This window comes from Piliocolobus tephrosceles, unplaced genomic scaffold, assembly GCF_002776525.5.
Source record: "Piliocolobus tephrosceles isolate RC106 unplaced genomic scaffold, ASM277652v3 unscaffolded_43, whole genome shotgun sequence".
NCBI lineage: Eukaryota > Metazoa > Chordata > Mammalia > Primates > Cercopithecidae > Piliocolobus > Piliocolobus tephrosceles.
In genome coordinates, this window is record NW_022327642.1 from 496,591 (window position 1) to 509,684 (window position 13,094).

A 13,094-nucleotide genomic window follows, 5' to 3' on the forward strand; every position below is an offset into this window, starting at 1 on the left:
ATACAAGCTATATATTTAATAAGCTATGTATGTTATAAAATCTATGTATACTATATCTGTGTGTATGTGTGTGCGCACATGGCTGTATGAGTATACAGGATAACAACTGCTGGTGACGATGTGGTGAAATTGGAATGCTTACAAACTGTGGGTGGGAATATAAAATGATGCCACTGCTGTGCAACATTTATGGAGACACTAAGGAGCTTCCTAGCAATACCACATGATCCAGTGGCTCATATCTAAAAGGATTAAAATAAGTATCTCAATGAGGTACCAGCATTCTGGCATTCATTATAGCGCTGTTCACAATAGTCAAGGTCTAATTGTCCATCAACAGATGAATAGGTACAAACAATATGGCACATTCATACAATAGAATATTAATCAGTCTTTAAAAAAAGGAAATCTTACCATGTGTAACATGGATGAATCCGGAGAGCATTATATTACATGAAATAGCCATTCACAGGACAAACCGTGCATGATATTACTTATGTGAGGTGTATAAAATAGCCAAACACTCAGAAGAGAGTAGAATGGTGGTTATCAGGGATTGGGGAAAGAAGAACTGTGGAGGTGCTATTTGGTGGGTATAAAGTGTCAGTTATTCAAGATTATTAAGTTCTGGAGATTTTCCATGAAACATTGTACCTATAATTACAGTAATAGATTGTACACTTAAAATTGTGTTAAGTGGGTAGATCTCATGTTGTGTCCTTACCATGATATAAAATAAAAGGAATAAAACATTTTTTAAATAATAAATGCTAAGGGAGGGAGATTTTTTCAGAGAGACCAGGTAGAGTCTGACTATAGTAGTTTAGGTGAGAAATGATGATCTTATGCCCTTAGAATTTGTGACCTATCATTTCAATAATCATTCTGTGTATTACTTGTATGCTTGTTTTCTAAATCAAAATTTTATTCCTGACATGGTGTGGCTTTGCATCCCCACCCAAATCTCTTGTTGAATTGTAATTCCCAGTGTTGGGGGAGGGACCTAGTGGGAGGTGATTGGATCATGGGGACAAATTTCCCCCCTGCTCTTCTGATGATAGTGAGTGGGTTCTCACGAGATCTGGTTGTTTAAAAGTGTATAGCACTTCCCCCTTCCCTGTCTCTCTCCTGCTCTACTGTGTTAAGACATGATTGCTTCCCCTTCACCTTCCACCATGATTGTACCTTTCCTGAGGCCTCCCAGCCATGCTTCCTGTGCAGCCTGTGGAACTGTAAGTCAATTAAACCTCTTTTCTTCATGAATTACCCAGTCTCAGGTAATTCTTTATAGTGGTATGAGAACAGACTAATACAATTGCTTTTTATAATTCTCAAATAAGCATATGAAATTATCACTTAGAAAAAAGAGTATTAATTGATACATTGGGTCTGAAAAACATATATAACTTAAATGCTATTTGATACTGGCTAAAAATCTCTGATGTTTTCTTTTGTTACTTGCCAAAACATTCCCCAATCAGTCTTTTGCATTTGCTTCATACAATTCAGCATCATCTTCTGTCATCTCTGATCAGCTGCTCTGATTGTGAAACTTCAAATAGTTTCTCTAATCACCAGCCTCCCATGACTGTTTTAAGTTCTGAAAACAACCTGGGATAAATTTAGAAATCAAGAACAAAGCACATATGAGACTCTAGATTTAACAGCTTGTGCCTTTTAATGGCATCTGTTATCATGTCTTTGAAAAGCTATTTATCACCACAATTCCCTACTGTACTATTTGAAATTGGTGGCTTTTTTATCTTCCTCACCCAAACATTTTATGTAAGCAAGATCATTAGGATGATAATAGGAATATCCATTTAAAAAAAGAACTGATTTCTGTGTGCTTTGGAAAAACTTAATGTGAATCTTGTATCGCATGTTCAAATAAGATTAAATATAAAAATTTCCACAATATTTCAAAATACCTGTTGCCGGTATTACCAGCTTGACATCTAATTGGACAATCCCTCAGTTACACACAAACATGGAAAACATGTGATATAATCAAACAGAGTGGAAGGTAAGAATAGAACGGTTGATATTAATGTTTCATTTTATGTCATTGAACATGTCCATCATCCATATGGGCTATGATTATCTAACTTGATAAATTAAGTTTTATTCAAATATACTTAAGTTCACTTTGGGGTCTGAAACTTTAGTATTTTTTAGCAATAAAAATCTTCCAGGTTTAGTTCTCCAACAAAATTGTAATATGAATCACTGAGAAATAGGACAGGTTTGATCTATCACTCTACTTGTTCTATGCATTCTATTACCAACACAGACTTTTAGCTGAGTGCATATTAAATTAGTGATGCACAATACAAAGTAATTTAGCTTTTAGTAAATTTTAGTAGTTGTACAATTGGAATTTTTATTCTAGCTTACGAAAATAAAAGTGTTTGTACACATTTCAAGAACATAAATAAGTGAGTCTGGTAAGATTTTCTTTAAGATATATGTTAGGTTTGGGGTGTTTTTATTATCTTCCACTTGCATTAATTCATGATACAAGTTTTTCTCTCTCCTTCCTTTCAGCATCTCGCCAGTTTCTTTCTATAAGCAGTGTCAAAGTTTGCTTGGAAGCAGCAAATTATAAAACAAACTAATCTCATGAGCAGTAGAAAATCACTGGGCTCAAAATCTTGCCTGTCTGGAGATAGTCAGACTTTCCATCAGGGACCTGCCATCTCTAGTTCCACAAATCCACTTCTACAAGCTCTTTGTCTGAAATGAACAAGGCAACTCTGTGAAATACAATGTGCTTAGATGTTCTGTTACTTACTATTTCCCTTTATTATTCAGTTTGCAGAAACTCTACAGACTATATCACTTGAAGCCATGAATAAACCCCATAGCTATTCATAGAAAGATATTACATGGCACTTTTATTTTATAGACAATTTCCCTTCTACAGAAATTTAATACTTAAATTCATGGTAAAATGTTTAGAGTAAGATAGAATGAATGATGCCAGTATGTGTCAATTTGCTACGTTAGTGTGTTCTGTCATTTTCATCTCTCCTGTTTTCTGAGTGATAGTAACTGATGCTGCAAAAGGACAAATCAATGTATTGTGTTCGTCTCTTCAGGAAGCAAAAGTAACATCTTCCTGCATTGAAATGAAAGCCAAAAAGGGCATGAGCCAAAGGAAAGAACTAATTTAGTTATATAATTTTAGAAACAAGATGTGAGCTCAGTTTGTTCAAGGTAGGGCCAAGGCATCTGTTAGTCATAGTCATATACATGTGCAGGTCAAGATTCACTTTCTAAAGCCTCACTATACCCCAGTAAAAAATAGAATATCAATATAAACAGCCACAAATTTTAGGTATTTTTTATCAGTTTCCAAAGATAAGCATCAACTGGAAGAGTAACATCAGCAAAATGGCTGACCAACAGTCCCTTAACCTTGTCCCCCTCACAAAGTCAATCAGAACAATGACTAAACAAACACATATTAATGAAAATAATAGAGAGAGAGCCAGAGTGTGTAAGAGGAGTAACAGAAACCCTGTTGAGCACAGAAATCCAGGATAGCCACATAAAGAATAGAAAAAAAATCCCAGGCTTCCACCATCCCATGCCCCAATTGAGATTAGTTGGGAACCAGGAGGAAATTCTCCCCCAGCAAGGAGGTAAGCAAGAAGATTCCAACTACTCTCTTCAACACCTTAGAAATTGATACAGTTTGGCTCTGTGTCCCCACCCAAATCTCATCTTGTAACTCCTGTAATTCCCACATGTGGGAGGGACCCAGTGACAAATGACTGAATTATGAGGATGTTTCTTTCCCATGCCGTTCTCATGATAGTGAATGGGTCTCACAAGATCTGATGGTTTATAAAATGGGTGTTGTGCTGCACAAGATCTCTTTGCCTGCTGCCATCCATGTAAGATGTGACTTGCTCCTCCTTGCCTTCTGCCATGATTGTGAGGCCTCCCCAGCCATGTGGAACTGTCAGTCCAATAAATGTCTTTCTTTTATAAATTGCCCAGTCTTGGGTATGTCTTTATCAGCAGCGTGAAAACAGACAAATACAGTAAACTGGTACCAGTGGAGTGGGGTGCTGCTGAAAAGATACCTGAAAATATGGAAGTGACTTTGGAACTGGGTAACAAGCAGAGGTTGTGTCAGTTTAGAGGGCTCAGAAGAAGACAGGAAAATGTGGGAAAGTTTGGAACTCCCTAGAGACTTGTTGAATCACTTTGACCAAAATGCTAATAATGATGTGGACAATGAAATCCAGGCTGAGGTGGCCTCAGATGGAGCTGAGGAACTTGTTGGAAACTGGAGCAAAGGTGACTGTTATTATGTTTTAGCAAAGAGACTGGCAGCATTTTGCCCCTGCTCTAGAGATTTGTGGAACTTTGAACTTGAGAGAGATAACTTAGGATACCTGGCAGAAGAAATTTCTAAGCAGCAAAGTATTCAAGAGGTGACTGGGTGCTGTTAAAGGTATTCAGTTTTTTGAGGGAAACAGAGCATAAAAGTTCAGAAAATTCAAAGCCTGACAATGTGACAGAAAATAAAATCTCATATTCTGAGGAGAAATTCAAGCTGGCAGCAGAAATTTGCATAAGTAATGAGGAGATGAATGTTAATCTCCAAGACAATGGAAAAAATGTCTCTAGGGCATATCAGAGGTCTTCACATCAGGCCCTCCCATCACAAGCCTGGAGGCCTAGGATGAAAAAGTGGTTTTGTGGGCTGGGCCCAGAGTCCCCATGCTATGTTCAGCCTAGGGACTTGGTGTTCTGTGCCCCAGCTGTTCCAACCATGGCTAAAATGAGCCAATGTAGTTCTTGGGCCATGGCTTCAGAGGGTGCAAGCCCCAAACTTTGGCAGCTTTCATGTGGTGTTGAGCCTTTAGGTGCAGAAAAGTCCAGAACTGGGGTTTGGGAACCTCCATCTAGATTTCATAGAATGTATGGAAATGCCTGGATGTCTAGGCAGAAGTTTACTGCAGGGGTGGGGCTGTCATGAAGAACATCTACTAGAACAGTGCAGAAGGGAAATGTGGGGTCGGAGCTCCCACACAGAGTCCCTGCTGGGGCACCACCTAGTGGAGCTGTGAGAAGAAGGCCATCATCCTCTAGATCCCAGAGTGGTAAATTCACTGACAGCTTGTACTATGCACCTAGAAAAGCTGCAGACATGTAATACCAGCCCATGAAAGCAGCCAGGAATTCAGCTGTACCCTGCAAAGCCACAGGAGCAGAGCTGTCCAAGACCATGGGAACCCACTACTTCCACTGACATGACCTGGATGTGAGACATGGAGTGAAAAGAGATAATCTTGGAGCTTTAAGATTTGACTGCCCCATTGGATTTTGTACCTGCATGGGGCCTGTAGCCCGTTTCTTTTGGCCAGTTTCTCCCATTTGGAATGGCTGTATTTACCCAAAACCTGTACCCTAATTGTATCTAGGAAGTAACTAAATTGCTTTAGTTTACAAGCTCATAGGCAGAAGGAACTTGCCTTGTCTAAGATGAGACATTGTACTGTAGACTTTTGAGTTAATGCTGAAATGAGTTGACACTTTGGGGGACTGTTGGGAAGACGTGATTGGTTTTGAAATGTGAAGATAGGAGATTTGGGAGGGGCTTGGGTGGAATGATATGTTTTGGCTCTGTGTGCCCACCCCAATCTCATCTTGTAGCTCCCATAATTCCCACCTGTTGTGGGAGCGACACAGTGGGAGATGACTGAATTATGGGGGCAGGTCTTTCCAGTGTTGTTCTCATGATAGTGAATGGGTCTCACAAAATCTGATGTTTAAAAAATGGGAGCTGCCCTGCACAAGCTCTTCGCCTGCTGCCATCCATGTAAGATGTGACCCGCTCCTCCTTGCCTTCTGCCATGATTTTGAGGCCTTCCCAGCCATGTGGACTTGTAAGTTCAATAAATCTCTTTCATTTGTAAATTGCCTAGTTTCAGATATGTCTTTATTAGCATATTGGTCCATGAAAAAGAACCAATACAGACATGTACAGATCTCACCTCACCACTGGGGTCCCATATAGTGCTTACAGTCACTAAGCCCAGCTAAGGGAGCTACCTAGAATTAAGGTTGCTGTGCTCTTCCAGAGAAGGAGCTTATACTGTTCCCCACCCCAGTGGTCACATGACTGCTGTCCTATATCATCTTGGAATTAGAACTACCAGAGTGTGTCTTACAATGGGGGCAAGCAGTCATTGCTGCCCTTCATTGATGAGGCTAAGCTGCCAATGGACCACACCCGTCTGGTGGGCTAACATCCCAAAGCCAAGCAGCAAGCATATGTTATACCCTTCCTCATGGAACCAAACTGAAGAAGAACCACTCCAACCACCTATCCCCTTGTTCCCTGTGGCTAGAGCTGAAGTAGTACCATCTCTCTCAAGAAATATTACCTTGGCTGTCAGAGCAGTTATGTCTCCAAGGTGCCTATGTTGAAGCAGAGCCCTATATGCCAGAAAATGGTCCTTTGGCTGCCAAGAGTAATCACATGCCCCAGAACCTAAGCTGAAGAGACACCTGGATCTCAGTAAAATGGTATTTATATTCATAAATATGAACATAAATATGAGCTACCCAGCTCACAGGCATGAGCTGAAACAGCACATTTCCTTCTGAAGAAGTGGAACTCTGGCTAAGCTGAGAAGCTAAATATCCCAGAGCTAAGCTGATGTAGTACCCCATGTCTCATAAAAATAGAGCAGTGGCTCAGCTGCCACATTTCATCCTACAGGTGAAACATCTCTAGTACCCTGCTTGCCTGGAGCTGGACTAGCCCCCTAAAGTATGAGCTGCTAAGATACCTCTCTCCCTTCGGAATGGAGTTATCACTGAGCTATTCTCTACCTCACTACAGGATCCAAATGATGGCTGTACTCTGCCATTCTGTGTTTCTTGCTGCTGCTGCAACTGGCCTCACAGAGTCTGGGATACTATTGAATTCTACCATCCCAGAGTATACAGTCAATATTATATAGTGCCTCATTCTCTGAGATCCAACTTGCCACTGTACCCTCTTAAAATGGATTTTCTGAGCCCTGTTGAGTCAGGTTGAACCCCTGGGTTAGAATAACAGCTAGAACCTGACCCCCTGGGCTGGAGCTACTAATTGGTGCCTCAGAGTCACAGATTCTGGCTCTGTGGTCAATCTACATCCTACCATGCCACAGAGAGTGAATCTTCAGCCCAAGATCAAGGAGCCACATTAGGTTTGCAAGCCGCTGAGCCTATGGCCCTGGCCCCGCAGCCACTTCAAGCACCTGTACCTGGAACCCAGTGCTATTGCAGCTGCTTACAGGCTATGTCAGACTTGAGAAGGATACCCTCAATTTGAAAAGTGGAAATAGAAGAACACCAAAAACCCTTGACACTGAGGACATTAACAACATATACCACCACTGATGCTGCCACTGAGGCACCTGAAATCATTGGTGAGATGCGGCTGCAGAATTTGCATAGAGACATACCACTGCACCTATCCAGAAACACTTATCACATCCTTCACAAGCAGCTTACTGAAACCCAAATGCAAGTGAAAGTCTTTCTCTACAAAGAACACTCTAGAAAGTTTTGAAGACGTAATTGCTCCACCAGATGCAGAGACACTGACAAAGAAACATGAGAAAAATAAAAAATAAAGGAAATGTGGTGCCATCAAAGGAATAAAATAACTCCTTAGTAACAGATCCCAATGAAAATAAAATCAATGAACTTTCAGAAAATAAATTAAAGTAATGGTCTTAATGCAACTTCATGAGATTCAGTAACAATACAGATGGACAAGTCAATGATATTTGGGAAAGAAAAACTATAATATGAACAAAAATTTTTTAAAAATCCTATAAATTATTTTAAAAAATAAATGGAAATCTTGTAGCTGAATAATTCAATGAATGAAATAGAAAAATACAGTAGGCAACTACAATAGCAGACTTGATCAAGTAGAAGAAAGGCTCTCTGAACTTGATAAGTAATTTGAAATTACTCAAAGAAAAAATGTAATAATAAAAAAGAGTGAGGAACACCTACAGGTCTCATAGGAAACCATTAAGAGAACAAATGTTCATTTGATGAGAGCTAGGCAAAAAGGAGTGAATGAGGCATTGCAAATCAGCTTAGTAAAATAATAGCTGAAAATTTCCCAAGTTCAGAGTGAGATATGTGCATCCAGGTACAGAAAATTTATAAGACCCCATAAAGTTTCTCTCTGAAACATGTTATAGTCAAAGGTCAAAAGTAAAAGACAAAAAAGATTATAAAAATAACAAGAGTATCAAGTCACATAAAAGGGGACCTCTATTAGACTAACAACAGGTTTTCTGAAGAAACATTGCAAAGGAAGAGAATGGAATTATATATTCAAAGCACTGGGGGGAAAAAACTTTCCAGCCAAGAGTCCCAGCAAAGCTATTCTTCAGAAATGAGAGAGAAATAAAGTTTTTCCTATACAAGCAAAACCTGAAGGAATTCATTATTACAATGCCAATCTTACAAAATAATGCTCAAGGGACTCCTATATCTAGAAGTGAAAGGATGATAATCATTATCATGAAAACACACAAAGTTATGAAATTCACTAATATAGTAGGTTCAAAAAGAAGAAAGAGAGAAGAATTCTAACTTATCCCTACAGAAAACCACCAAATTGCAGTGATAAATGGTAAGAGGAAGAAAGAACATAAAAAAAGACCAGAGTACATAGAACAAAATTACAGGACTAAGTCCTTACCTGTCAATAATAACCTTGAATTAAATGTATCAAATTCAGCACTTATAATACATAGACTTGAAGAATCAAAAAAAGAAAAAGACCCAACTATATGCTGCCTATGAGAAACTCACTTTTCCTGTGAAGTCATATAGACTGAAAATGAAGAAATAGAAAATGATACTCCATGCAAATGGAAACCAAAAGCCAACAAGAGTGGCTGTATTTATATCAGATAAAACAATCTTTAAGTCAAAATCTGTAAAAAGAGACAAATAAGGTCCTTGTATAATGATAAAGGTATCAATTCAGTAAGAGTATATAATGAGTCTAAATATATATGCATCCAATAACAGAACACACAGATATATAAAGCAAATATTATTACCTGTAAAGAGAGAGGTAGATGCCAGTATAATAATAGTTTGGGACTTCAACATTTCACTTTCAGCACTTGCAGATCATGCAGACAGGCAATCAACAAAGAAACATTAGATTTAAACTACACTTTAGACTAAGTGGACCTAATAGACATTACAGAACATTTCACCCAACAACTGCAAAATATATAAGCTTCTCATCAGCACATTCACCAGGATAGACCACATGTTAAGCCACAAAACAAGTCTCAACAAATTTAAAAGAATTAAAATGGTATAAAGTATTTTTTCTGACCACAATGTAATAAAACTAGATATTAATACAAGAGGAACTTTTGAAATTGAACAAATATGTGCAAATTAAATAACATGCTACTGAATGATGAATAAATCAATAAAAAATTAAGAAGAAATCAAATAATTTCTTAAAACATGAAATAGAAATGCAATATACTAAAACCTAGGGATACAACAAAGGGAGAATTAAGAGGAAAGTTAATAGCAATAAATGCCAACATCAAAAATGTATAAAGATTTCAAGTAAACAACAATGCATCTCAAGGAATTAGAAAAGTAAGAACAAATTAAATTTTTTAAAAAGGGGGAAGGAAGGCAGACAGTAATTTTTTTGAAAGGAGAAACAAAATCAGTGAACACTTAGCTACATTAACAAAAAAAAAAAGACCAAATAAATAAAATCAGAAATAGAAAAGCAGACATTATGCATGATACCACAGAAATACAAATGGCCATTAAAAACTATCATGACTATTACAACTCTGCACCTACAAATCAGAAAATCCATTTGAAATGGATACATTTTTCAACACATGAAACCTAACAAAATTGAACCAAGAAGAAATAGAAAATGGGACTGGACCAATTACAAGTAATGAGATTGAGTTTTTAACTAAAATTCTTCCATCAAAGAAAAGCCTAGGACCTATTTGCTTCTGTGCTAAATTTAACCAAGCATTTAAAGAATTAATACCAATTCCTCTCAAAATTTTCCAGAAAATTTAAAAGTAGAAAATTCTTATGAATTAATTGCACAAGACCAGTATTACCTTGATAACAAAACCAGAAAAGGACACAACAAAAAGAAGAAAATTTGTCTCTGATGAATATGGATGCAAATGTTTTCAAGAACACAGTAGCAAAGTGAATCTAATAGCACATTTAAAAGGTCATTTAACCATGGACAGTTGGGATTTATCCCAGGGATGCAAGGATGATTCAACATGAAAATCAATAAATAAAACACATTACATCAACAGAATGAAGGAAACAGTATGATCATCTCAGTAGATGCAGAAAAAGCGTTTGATAAAATTCAAATCCAATACTCTTTCATAGCAAAAACTGTCAACAAGTTAGATATAGAAGGAATGGACCTCAACACGAAGCCCATATATAACAAACTCATAACCAACATCATACTAAGTGGAAAAAATATGAAAGCTTCTCCTCTAAGATATGGAATAAGACTAGGGTGCCTCCTTTTAATCAAAATAGTACTGAAAGTCCTAACTAGCACAATTAAATGAGAGAAATAAGTAATGGCTATCCAAATTGGAAAGTAAAATTGTCCCTCTTTGCAGACAACATAAGCTTATATTTACAAAAACTGAAAGAGTCCTCCAAAAACTCTTAGAACTGACAACTGAAGGTTTTAAAGTTGCTGGATACATAATCAACACACAGAAACTAGTAGTGCTTCCTTACACCAACAATAATCTATAAAAAAGAAATCAAGAAAGTAGTCTCACTTATGATAACTTCAACAATAAAATAATATGCTCAGGAATAAATTCAACTAAAGAGGTACAAGAGCTCTACTATGAAAACTATAAAATACAGATGAAAGAAATTTAAAAGGATACAAACAAATTAAAAGAATCTTATGTTCATGGATGGGAAGAACTAATATTATGAAAATGACCATACTACCAAAAGTAATCTATAGGCTCAATCGAATCCCCAGAAAAATACCAATGACATTCTTCAAAGAAATATAAAATAAAATTATTAAATTTGTATGGACCCATAGAAGACCCTGACTAGGCAAAACAACCCTGAGCAAAATGAATACAGCTAGAGTCATTACACTATCAGACTTCTATCTTTCATCACATACAAAATTCAATGTACAAGGAACTCAAACAATGTAACAGCAAACAAATACATAATCCAATTAAAATGGGCAAATAAGCCCAAAAGATATCTCTCTAAAGATGACATATGTGAAAAATATGTGAAAAAATGTTCAACATCACTAATCATCATGGAATTGCAAATCAAAATCACAATGTGATATTATCTTATGCTATGGCTATTATCAAGAAACAATAAATGCTGGTGAGGATGCAGAGAAAGGGGAACTCTTATACACTGAGAGTAAGAATATGAATGAGTCCAGCCTTTACACAAAAGTGTGGAGGTTTTTCAAAAGGCTAAACATAGAATTACCATGTGATCCAGGAATTCCACTAATGGATTCATATGAAAAAATCTGCATGTCAAAGAGATATCTGCACTCTCATGTTTACTGTAGCACTGTTCACAATAGCCAAGATGTAGAATCAACCTGAGTCTCCATTAACGGATTTATCTTTTAAATGTGGTATATATACACAATAGAATACTATTTGGCCAAAACAAAAGAACAAAATTCTGTCATGTGTGGCAACATGGATGAGCTTGGAAGACATTATATGCTAAGTGAAATAAGCAAGGTTCAGAAAGGTAAATATGTCATGTCCCATTCAAATGTGGAAGCTAAAAAAATTAATATCATAGAGGTAGAGTGTAGAATAATAGTTACTAAAAGTGGAGATAGGTGGCAGGGAGAGAGAATAGTCAAAGTTGGTTAACAGATACAAAAGTACAGCTAGATAGGATAAATCCATTCTAATATTCTATTGTATTATAGGGTGATTATAAATAATGACAATGTATTGTATATTTTAAAATAGCAAGAAGAGAGGATTTTGTTGAATGTTTGCAACATGATGAAACAATAAGTATTTGAAGTAATTACTCTGATTTGCTCATTGCACACTGTATACATGTATTGAAATACACCGCACCCCATATTATGTGTCAATTAAAATTATTTAAAAAGCAAAATAAATATGTGTAAACATTTTAAAAAGAAGTATCAGTAAATTACCTGAATTATGCCCTCAATTTTTCATCTTTATTTTCTGATTAAGTATCAAATTGTATGCCTTTTTAAATAAATAAATATTTTGTTTAATTTCATTTAGTCAAAAACTTTCTTCTAAATATTCACTACACTCAGACACCATCATGTCCTAAGAGAAAAGTATAAAAGTTTTATTATTAAATTAGTTCATAAATACAGAAATATATATGCAATATCATAAAGGGGGTATCACTTACCACTTTTTAAGAAGTTTATAATCGCTAGATTTAAGATGATTGTGTAAACTGCAGCTTTCAGCTGTCAGTTTTATATCACCTGCCTTTCTTATACACATTATATTCATCTGTTATGGCAATGTGTCAATTATTTTGTACTGTAGCTTGTTACAATTTAATAATCTTAAATTGATGAAACAAAACAAGGAGAAATCAGAAATTAGGATTCATATTACTTCCAGGTTTTAAGAAATATATACATAGAAATTTGTAAAACCAAGTATGTGTGCCTAGATAACATACTTGAAATGATGAATATTGACACACATATTACAGAATCTCCTAAAATTAGTTCATTAGGTCCTATGGATCTTTGGATACATTGGAGAGGATCAGAAAAAAATAACTAATGGTTACTAGGCTTAATGCCTGGGTGATGAAACAATATGTACAACAAACCCCCATGACACAAATTTACCTGTGTAACAAATCTCCACATGTAACCTTGAACTTAAAAGTTTAAAATGGGATAATCTGAAATACCAAGAAAATGTATGCATCATGTTACTGGTACTTGCTATACCTATACTGTTCAGTTGTATGCTGTTTTT